The 10,847-nt window shown below is 43.9% G+C and overlaps 1 pseudogene; it reads left to right on the forward strand.

Moving 5' to 3' along the window:
* The first annotated feature begins 231 nt into the window (after positions 1-231).
* On the forward strand, positions 232-708 carry LOC144497771 (small ribosomal subunit protein uS12 pseudogene; annotated as a pseudogene).
* Positions 709-10,847: the final 10,139 nt, after the last annotated feature.

A 10,847-nucleotide genomic window follows, 5' to 3' on the forward strand; every position in this document is an offset into this window, starting at 1 on the left:
GGAGTGTGGGAGGAAACCGGAGCATCTGGAGGAAACCCATGCAGACATGGGGGGGATGTGCAAACTCCACACAGATGGTGACCCGAGACTGGAATGGAACCCGGGTCCCTGGCGCTGTGAGGCAGCAGTGTTAACCACTGTGCCGCCCTCATATTTTTGAATCGACACTAAGACCTCAATAGTGAAGGAATGAAATAGGTGCAAGCACTCTGAGAGGCCAAGGCTGTGATCATGGGTAAATGCCATGGTATTCATACAGCCAGAAAGTTGTGGAACCTTTGGCATGATCAGAAATGGCATGATACACAATACAAGAAGGCCCATTTGGGGACTGCCCCAAAGGCCAACTCATTTGTTGGTGCCTCCCATGCCAAAGGAATAATCTTGGGAAACGTTGGTGTTGAGGCTAAACAGCCTAATTCTGCCATCAGAAAGTGTGCTCGAGTCCAGCTTATCAAGAATGACAAGAAAATCACGGCTTTTGTTCCAGATGAATGTTGCTTGAATTTGACTGAAGAAAGTGATGAAGTTTTAGTTGCCAGTTTTGGTCGTAAGGATCAGACTGTTGGTGATATTCCTGGTGTCGGTTTCAAGGTGGTGAAAATAGCCAACATTTCTCTATTGGTCCCGTACAAAGACAAGAAGGAGAGAACAAAGATCTTAAAATTTTTCAGTATATTAACCAAGATGGAAAATAAAACATTTTAAAATAGTTGTACTACAGAATCCGGTAAGAGCAAGGAGTTCTTGATGCAAGGACTCCTTCCCCATTCACTAGCTGCCCTCCTCTCTGGGTGCACCGCTTCCTCTGCCTAGCAGCACTGGAGGGTATACCCAATTGCTTACATAGAAACTTAGAAACATTGAAACATAGCAGATAGGAGCAGGCGGAGGCCATTTGGCACTTCGAACCTGCCCCGCCATTCATCACGATCATGGCTGATCGTCCAACTCAATAGTCTAATCCTACTTTCTCCCCATAACCTTTCATCCCACTCGCCCCAAGTGCTTTATCTAGCCGCCTCTTGAATACATACAATGTTTTGGCATCAGCTTCTTCCTGTGGTAATGAACTCACCGCTCTTTGGGTGAAGAAATGTCTCCCCATCTCCGTCCTAAATGGTCTACCCGAATCCTCAGACTGTGACCCCTGGCTCTGGATTCCCCCACCATTGGGAACATCCTCCCTGCATCTACCCCTCTCATTCATCTGAACTCCAGCAAAAACAATCCAATCCTCTCCTCATACATCAGTCCCGCTACCCCCAGCCTGGTAAACCTTCGTTGCAGTCCCTCGAGTGTTTGTTTCTAACTGTGCCGTGCACCATTCGCTCTTACTGTGAAGAGTGATTAGGGAATGATGATACCAGGCCCTGCTTGTGATAACACAGAAGGTTGAAGTTTATCATTAAACTGCTGAAGACCCTCGCTGACTGCCCTGGCTCAATGCTTTCCTTTTCAATAAATCCGTGCGCTGACTCTCAGTGGGTATCTTCTCCTTATCTGCCCTAACTAACTCTTGGAAGGCTGTGAAATATCGTCGCTCTGTGATACCCATCTTTTCATTTCAAAACACGACACGCACTGATAAATCCAAGGGCAATGCGCTTTCATAATTATTCTATTAGGTTCTCCGGGTCTGACATGGATTGTCCATGTATCTTGCTCTCTCGGCTTCGAGAAAGTATGATAAACGGATCACTTACTCTGGCTGACGGCCATTGCTTCACACTAAAAATAAGAAGTGATTAGAACGCGGTTTCTCCGGTATGCTCTGCTGTTCCCTCGCTTTCTTTATCTGCTGCTCAAGAGGATTTGGAGTGCGGAGTAATGACCTAATCAGGGATATAGGGTCGTTGTGGCTTCTCACCATGGCGACAAAGAAAAGGGGAGAATTGGAATAATTTTTATCTATTGTCACATTACTGCTGTTAAAAAGAAATTTGACTTTGCGGGTCATTTTCCAGTAATGTTCCATTCAACTGTGACATTTTCGTTTTTGTATTATATTCACCGAGGAGCGCCAAGCTACACAAGATTTCCAATACTTCTAAATTTCAACCTCTGTGCCACTTTAGAGGGAGCAATGTATACTAAACAGAATTCAATTTAAATGTACGTCGCACTGTACAGCAGAACATTTCCATATTCATGTTGAAATCTGACAATAACATGGAGCGAGGGAATGGAGCCTTGCTAATTGGGAAATGACCTCAGTCTGAAACTACAGCGAATGAGCTGCTTAAACCTCCTGTAAAATTTAGCTTGTACATCTTAAAGGTTAAAAACTGCTGGGTGAATTTGGCTAATCTTTCCAGTCCTATATCTTTAAAGGTTTGCTGTCACCATGGTAATGAGTTTGAGAAGGTATTTTACCCTGTTACTACTCAGAGGATGATGTGATTACATCAGTCTGTCAGTCGCTACAAATATTAGTTTTAGTCTAGATCTGAGAAAATAAACAAGGCCCAGCCATTTTTATCATGAAGATCATGTTAAAAATGCGGCCACAGACGATGGTAGCGTCGACTTGCTGCAGTACGCAATACAAAGGCTTGGCTGAATAGTCTGGCGGGTGGCACAGTGATCAGCGCTGCTGCCTCACAGCGCCAGGGACCCGGGTTCAATTCCGGCTTCGGGTCACCATTTGTGTGCAGTTTTCCCTGTGTCTGTGTGGGTTTCCTCCGGGTGCTCCCGTTTCCTCCCACAGTCCAAAGCCATGCAGATTAGGTGGATTGGCCATGCTAAATTGCCCCTTAGTGTCCCGAGATGTGTAGGTTAGGTGGATTAGCTATGGTAAATGTTCGGGGTTATAGGGATAGGGTGGGGGAAAGGGCCAGGGTAAGGTACTCTGTCAGAGAGAGTTGGTGCAGAATTGATGGGCTGAATGGTCTCCTTTTGTACTGCAGTGATTCTATGAAAACTGAATATACTTGAGAACTTTTTGATATGATGACATTGCCCCTTTTTAAAGATTATCTTCAAATTAGCAATGACAAACGTTGTAATGCGATGTGTTTTTTTAACTAAAGGAGTACAGCGAGTGGAGGTGGAAAGTGAAAATTATGTAAGAAGGAAAAAAAGAGAATCATAGAATTCCTACAGTGCAGAAGGAGGCCATTTGGCCCATCGAGTCTGCACTGACCACAATCCCACCCAGGCCCTACCCCATGAACCCATGCATTTACCTTAGCTAGTCCCCCTGACACGAAGGAGCAATTTTAGCATGGCCAACCCACCTAACCTGCACATCGTTCGACTGTGGGAGGAAACCAGAGCACCCGGAGGAAACCCACGCAGACACGGGGAGAATGTGCAAACTCCACACGGACAGTGACCCAAGCCAGGAATTGAACCCGGGTCCCTGGCGCTGTGAGACAGCAGTGCTAACCACCGTGCCCAAGAGAGAATACAAGAAAAATCTTAGAAGGGAACAAAAAAATGTAATCCAAATTTTTCTTAATAAACATATAGATAGGAAAAGGCTAAGTCAAGGCATGGTGGAGCCAATCAGAGACAAGGGAGGAAATCTTTTTGTTCAGGCAGCAGTACCGAGTGAATACTCTGCACCTGTCTTCCAAAAGAAAAGGATGAAGTTAATGTCACAGTAGAGAATTGGAAAGTAAAGAAATTGGATAGAAAAAAATGGATTCGTAAGAGATGTTAACCAGAACTTAAAGTTAATAAGTCACCTGATCCAGCTGGGGTGTATCCTAGATTGCTGAGAGAAACATGGGTAGTAACAGCAGAAGATCTGATCATGGTTTCTCAAGCCTCCTTGGATATGGGTGTGGTGCCAGGTACTGGAAAAGCTGTCACCCCACATCCCAACCCACCTCAAAGACTGCCTGGTTTCAATCTTCCAAGGAAAGAGTGGTCCACTCTCAACAGGTTCAGGACCGGCTTTTGCTTGGCCAACCTCCACAGATGGTTATTTTTTAAATTTATTTTTTATTGTCACAAGTGGGCTTACATTAACACTGCAATGAAGTTACTGTGAAAATCCCCGAATTGTCACACTCCGGCGCCTGATCGGGTACACTGAGGGAGAATTTAGCATGGCCAATGCATCTAACCTGCACGTCTTTCAGACTGTGGGAGGAAACCGGAGCACCCGGAAGAAATCCATGCAGACATGGGGAGAACGTGCAGACTTCGTACAGACAATGATCCAAGCCGGGAATCGAATCCAGGTCCCTGACGCTGTGAGGCAGCAGTTCTAACCACTGTGCCACCGTGCCATAATATGGAACATAGATGGGGCATTAGTGCCAGCCCCTTATGTGCCTGAGGGAGAGAGCAAACTATGCAGCACGTCATAGAAGAGTGTCCAATCCACAGACTCAGTGGAGGCCTATCCGTACTCAACACAGTGGGACCTGAAGAAACTGCTTGGCTTTGGGACTTTGCATTCTCAAAACAACAAATAAATAAACAACCAAATAAATAAATACTGGGGAAGTGTGAATGTTCCACCCATATTCAAAAAATGGGAGAAGGTTAAATCTGATAACTCCAGTCTAATATGTAAAAAGATGGAATAGGTTTTCTCTCCTCAATTTGTAATCACACATATTTGCCGATTTTGTGTGTGTCGGAATAAATTGCTGTTTGCAAATTTATCATGTGCAGTGCAAAAGATATGCTGAACTGTGAATGCTTGCAACATGCAGAGTTGAGGACAGATGTATCCTGTTATGAAGGAATTAGTGTGAAGTGAATATATTGCGACATAAGAAGAGTTACTTCTCCTTAAGATGTTGGATAAGATTATCATGGATTAATTTACTAATGATTGTTTTACTGATTCATTTGCTGATTTACTATTGCAAGGATAAGGCTCTGTCCTTGATAATGCAGTAATCTGAGTACATTTTAAACGTGCATTAACTGAAGTAGTTTTATGAAAGCTGTGGCTTGAATAAAATTAACGTGCACACAGCATGTTTGAACAGACCCTTCTCTCAAAGCAGGGTGGTGGTTTCGGGGAAGTGTTTGTGATTAATAACGAAAACTTGTGAGCAGCACGTGAATTATCAAATGAACTAAACATAATAACGGTTGGCTGTTGCTCCAATCCAGAATGGGAAGTGGGGGGGGAGCGCAGGGGCAGCAAAATAGAATACCTCTACAAGATGTTGTATTGGAATGAGGACTGTCAGTGTGTGTGCAGTTGAAATCAAGATATGCAGACATCAGTAATAAAAGCAAATTACTGCGGTTGCTGGAATCTGAAACCAAAAGAGAAAATGCCAGAACATCTCAGCAGGCTGGCAGCATCTGTAAGGAGAGAAAAGAGCAGACATTTTGAATCCAGATGATCCTTTGTCAAACTAAAAGGCATAGAAAGTGGGTGATATCTTTCCCTCACCCTGCAGTATAAATATCTCTCACTTTCTATACCTTTTAGCTTTGACAAAGGGTCATCTGGACTCGAAACGTCAGCTCTTTTCTCTCCTTACAGATGCTGCCAGACCTGCTGAGATTTTCCAGCATTTTCTCTTTTGGTTCGGCAAACATCAGTGTTTGAGATGGTGTGGACAAAAGTTATTGTTTTTTTATTCATTTGTGAGACATGGGCGTAGGTGACTTGCAACATTTATTGCCCATCTCTTAGTTGCCCTTGGACTGAGTGGCTTGCTAGGCCATTTCAGAGTCAACCACATGACTATGGCTCTGGAGTCACATGTAGGCCAGATCAGGTAAGGATGGCAGATTTCCTTCCCTAAAGGACATGAGTGAACTAGATGGGTTTTTCTGACAATTGACAATCGTTTCATGGTCACGAGTAGATTCTTAATTCCAGATATTTTTTATTGAATCAAACTCCACTATCTACCGTGGCGGGATTCAAACTTGGGTCCCCAGAATGTTAGCTGAGTTTCTAGCGATAGTGCCACTCGGCCATCGCCTCCCCTGGCCATATTAAGTCAGATGACCAGCACTTGGCATTAAAAATGAGGGGTTGTGATGCAGAGGGCAGAACTTAGGATTTGTGATATTTGCTGGCAGAAGCTCCATGTCACTGCCATTGGTGAAGGCCTGTTGTTATTCAGAGTCCAGGATCAATGAGGGACACTAGGCCAAAGGAGAATGAGGGTGGGATGGGGGGGGGGGGGGGGCGGGGGTGGTTCTTAAGGTAGGGGTTGTGGGAGAGTGAGAGGGATGGGGATCAGAGGTAATGGCAGGGGTGTGGCTTTCAATGGGCCTCCCTTCCCATTGGTGAGTACCTCGGTGAGGCACTGTGTGCCTTTGAGGGACCCTCCCATGGAAGCCCATAAGCAAACTCAACAAGATTTTCTTTTCCAGCTTCCTTTTAGAATTCCCCACTTGATGCTGGTTGAATTCAGCAGCAGCTGGATGAGGCCCTCAAGTGGGCATTCATTGCCCATCTAGGGACCTCAATTAGCATCTGGGCAAGTAGGCCATCAACGAGCCTCCTTAGCACTGATTTTATAAGACAGCGGTGGGAAGGCAATGATGTCGTCACCCTGTAACCTTCTGCTTCATTAAATAACCCCCCCAACTATCCCCCCCCCCCCTCATGCCTCCAAACTCACTGTCAGGATAGGAGTATTAAATTCTGCTCAGAGAGTTAAGACGAGGAGAAGGCACCCTCCTGGTATGGGTGGAAGTAATGCAGGCACGACAGTGACATAGTGCTAATGTTACTCGACTAGCAATCCAGAAACCCCACAAAAATGCTCCAGGGCCATGAGTTCAAATCCCACCACGGCAGCTGGAGAATTTAAATTCAATTAATTAATGAATCTAGAATTTTTAAAAATCTCATTAATAATAACAACAGATCGTCATAAAAACCCATCTGGTTCACTAATATCATTCAGGGGAGGAAACCTGCCAGACTGACCCTTCAGCCCCTCAACAATGTGTTTAACTGCCCTCTGAAAGCCACTCCATGATAGTTAGCTCACCACCATCGGCTGAAGGGCAATTCGAGATGGGCAATAAATGCTGGCCTTGCCAGCGATGCTCACATCTCATGATGAAGTGCTAAAGAAGCTGAACAAGAAGAAGTAGACAGTGCATGCTTCTCTACCTTATATGATCTGTTTGAAACTGTAAATTATTGCCCAGACAGCGTGATGCTTTGATTTCTGCTCTATGTGTCAATTAATCTCAAGTTCCAGTCCTTTGAATTCCGACAAATCTCGGTGGTGTGTTTTCTTAAATGAAAATCATGTCTGTCTAACCTGATTGAGGTCCTTTGACGAATTAACAGAGGCTTTTGATGATGGTCATGCATTATATATGGACTTTCAAAAGGCATTTGATAAAGTACCATGCAGCAGACTTCTTTGGAAAGTTGAAGCACACGGGCTGAAGGGGACAGTGGGAATTTAGGTATGTAACTGATTCAGAGGCACACTGTGATGGTGAACAGATGTTGCTCAGACTGGAGGAAAATATGCAGCGGGATTTCCCCAGGAATTGGTTCAGAACATGCTATGTGTTTTTGTTGCGCCTTGGATCCCGGATGTTGATAATAATCACACTTCAAGCTTGGGAAGATATTTATGTTTAATACTTGCCAATGCAAAAGAAGGACTGGTTTGAACTGGTTCTAATGCACATCACATGAGTCTTTAGCACAGCCTTGAAATGTGTCCCCCCAGAACACTTGCACATAACAATTGGTTCCTAGATAACATGTTCTTAGTTCTTTACTGATAGAGATAACACAACAATATATAACAGTATTATTTTTTCTTTGTCATATTTAAATGATCTGGACTTAGGTATAGTGCAATTTAAATTTGGGAATGATACAGACATGCCAATGTAGTGAATAAGGAAGAGGACTTCATTGTCTCCACTGCACAGATGGACAGGTGAAATGGGCAGGTGCAAGATACAGTGGATAATTTTTAAAAATTCAATTAAGGGACATGGGTGTCACTGGCTGGCCAGCATCCCTAGTTGCCCTCGTTCAGAGGGTAGTTGAGAGTCAACCACATTGCTGTGGCTCTGGAGTCACTTGTAGGCCAGACTGGGTAAGGATGGCAGATTTCCTTCCCTGAAGGACATTAGTGAACCAGATGGGTTTTTCTGACAATTGACAATGGTTTCAAGGTCATCATTAGACTTTTCATTCCAGATTTTTTATTGAATTCAAATTCCACCATCTGCCATGGCTAGGTTCGAACCCAGGTCCCCAGAACATTCGCCAAGTTTCTGGATTAATAGTCTAGCAATAATACCACTAAGCCATCGTGTCCCCTGGAAAGTAATGTAAAGTAATGGACAACATGGAGAGGCAGTACAATCTAAATGGTACTGCTCTGAGGTTTGTGGGGTGGGGGGAGGTGTGACAGTTGTGGGGAGATGCAAGAATAGAAGAGCCTGGGGTTACATATTCACAGATCTTTGGAGGTGATGGGGCAAATTGATAAGGCAGTTAAGAAAGCAAATGAGATATTTGCCTTTGTAAATAGGAAAATTGAAGTAAAACAGGAGGCCATTTAGAAAGGCTGATTCAGATTCAGCTTCAGTATTATGTACAATTCCCGGCACACACACTCTAGTAAGGATTTCAAGATCTTAGAAAGGACATACGTGAGGTTTACGGAGATGATATTAAGCATGACTGTTATAGGGAGGGATTGGAGTTACCGGGTTGTTCTCCTTAGAGCAGAGAAGGCTAAGGGGAGATGAAATAAACTATTCAAGATTACGATGGATTTCGATAGAGCAAGTAGGGAAAGACTGTTTCCTTTAGTCGGGGTATCAGAAATCATAGATTTAAAATAATTGACAAAAGATCAAAAGGGAAAATGAGGAGTTTTTTTTCAGAGTGTTGTGGTGATCTGGAATGTGCTACCTGCAAGGGTAGTGAAAGCTGATTCCATTGGAGCCTTCAAAAGATAATTGAGCAAGGACTTGAGGAGGGCTATTTGCAGGGTTATGGGGAAAAATCTGGAGCATGGAACTAAATTGGACAGCTTTTTCAAAGAGCCAGCCCTAGTATAATGGGCTGAATGGCCGCCTTCTATGTTTTAAGAGCCGATGATTCTATGAATGTTTAGGAGTTTTTAATTTGAAGCACATGACTAAAATTTTGTCAAGTTAATATTGTACCCTATTTCTCAAGGGATTGCTCCTATTCAGGAACGATGCTGCTTCTCTTCTTAGTTATACTTATTCAACTTAAGACATCATTTACTGTAGCTGTTGAATGAAAGTAAAGCAGCAACATATATTCTCAATGAATTTGCGGTGTCGTTTCAGATTTGTAACTACACCGTTATAAATTTTATAAATTTCCCTTATAAATAATAAGAACTTTTAAGGGTTTGCTTTTAGCCTTCTCAAAAGTATTTCAGTTAATAATTTTCCCTAACTTAATCTTGTAGTAAGTCCTCAGAGGCTGAAGTCCCTTCACCAAAATCCCTTTATTTACAAGTCCGACAACAGCATACAGAATGCTTTCAGTTAGCAGCCTACACTAGGAGTCCCAGAGGAACTGACACTCCTGGTTACGTACAAAGCAAGAGGCTCCCTGATTGCCCCATCAATTTGGCTCTTTTTATTATCAAAACAGCTACAAATACAAAAATACATTATGAACAGCAAACATGTCACTTCAATATGATAGTACAAATAACATATAATAACAAGCAGCTCGCAGCAACAATAAACCAGCGAATCGCTACTTAAACAGTACCGACGGCTAATGCTGTCCTCTAACCAATAACAAACAACTACTCCCTTGCACTAAGAAAGGGTTCATTGTAGGTTATCTTCAAATTTCCAGGGCGTTGCCATGCATAATCAATTTGACCCTGAATCACGGAGTCCATATTCTAATAGGCCAACCTCAATTGCCTGATTAAAGTCATTGCAATCTGTTTTTGGTTCGTTCCAGTGATCTCACTGGTCTTGTAGCACCTCCCTTCTGCTGGGTTAGAAGAAAAGTGAACTCAAAATTAACCTTTGTCATTCCCTGATGCACAATGGGGGAAATTGATGTGCAGCTTTGAATCATAGAATCCCGACCGTGCAGAAGGAGGCCATTCGGCCCATCGAGCCTGCACCGACAACACTCCCACCCAGGCCTGATCTCTGACAGAGCATTTTACCTAGGCCCACTCCCTGCCCTATCCTCGTAACCCCACGCATTTACCCTGTTAATCCCCTTGACACTCAGGGGCTATGTAGCATGGCCAATCAACCTAACCCGCACATCTTTGGACTGTGGGACGAAACTAGAGCACCCAGAGGAAACCCATGCAGACACGGGGAGAATGCACAAACTCCACACAGACAGTGACCCGAGGCCGGAATTGGACCCCTGTCCAATGGCACTGCCCACTGGCACTGTGAGGCAGCAGTGCTAACCACTATGGCACCATGCTGCCCTGGGTGGATTGGCCATGCTAAATTGCCCCTGAGTGTCCCAAGATGTGTAGGTTAGATGGATGAGTCATGCAAAATATGTGGGGTTACAGGGATAGGGTGGGGGAGAGGGCTCGGGTAAAATACTATGTCTGTCAGTGCAGACTTGATGGGCCGAATGGCCTATTCTGTCTCTTGGGCTGCAGTTTATTGTGGAGTTTGGGCAATGGAAATGAACCAGCAATAAACACTGCCCTGTGTGATTGTGCTGTTGTATTTGAGCTGAGCTACAGAACAGTGAACAGCAAATTATCCTGAATGGGAAACAGAATAACGATGGACTGTAGACTATCACACTTTAACTACCATCAAAACCCAACTTTGTCCTACTGTAATTTTCAGTCAATTCACGCTGGCCCAGATTTTTCACAACTTCTCGGAGTTTTCAAACCCTTGCCTGGCATAGACCTGTCTCAATTTACAGACAAATC

The sequence above is a fragment of the Mustelus asterias genome, chromosome 8 (assembly GCF_964213995.1).
Source record: "Mustelus asterias chromosome 8, sMusAst1.hap1.1, whole genome shotgun sequence".
Taxonomy (NCBI): Eukaryota; Metazoa; Chordata; class Chondrichthyes; order Carcharhiniformes; family Triakidae; genus Mustelus; species Mustelus asterias.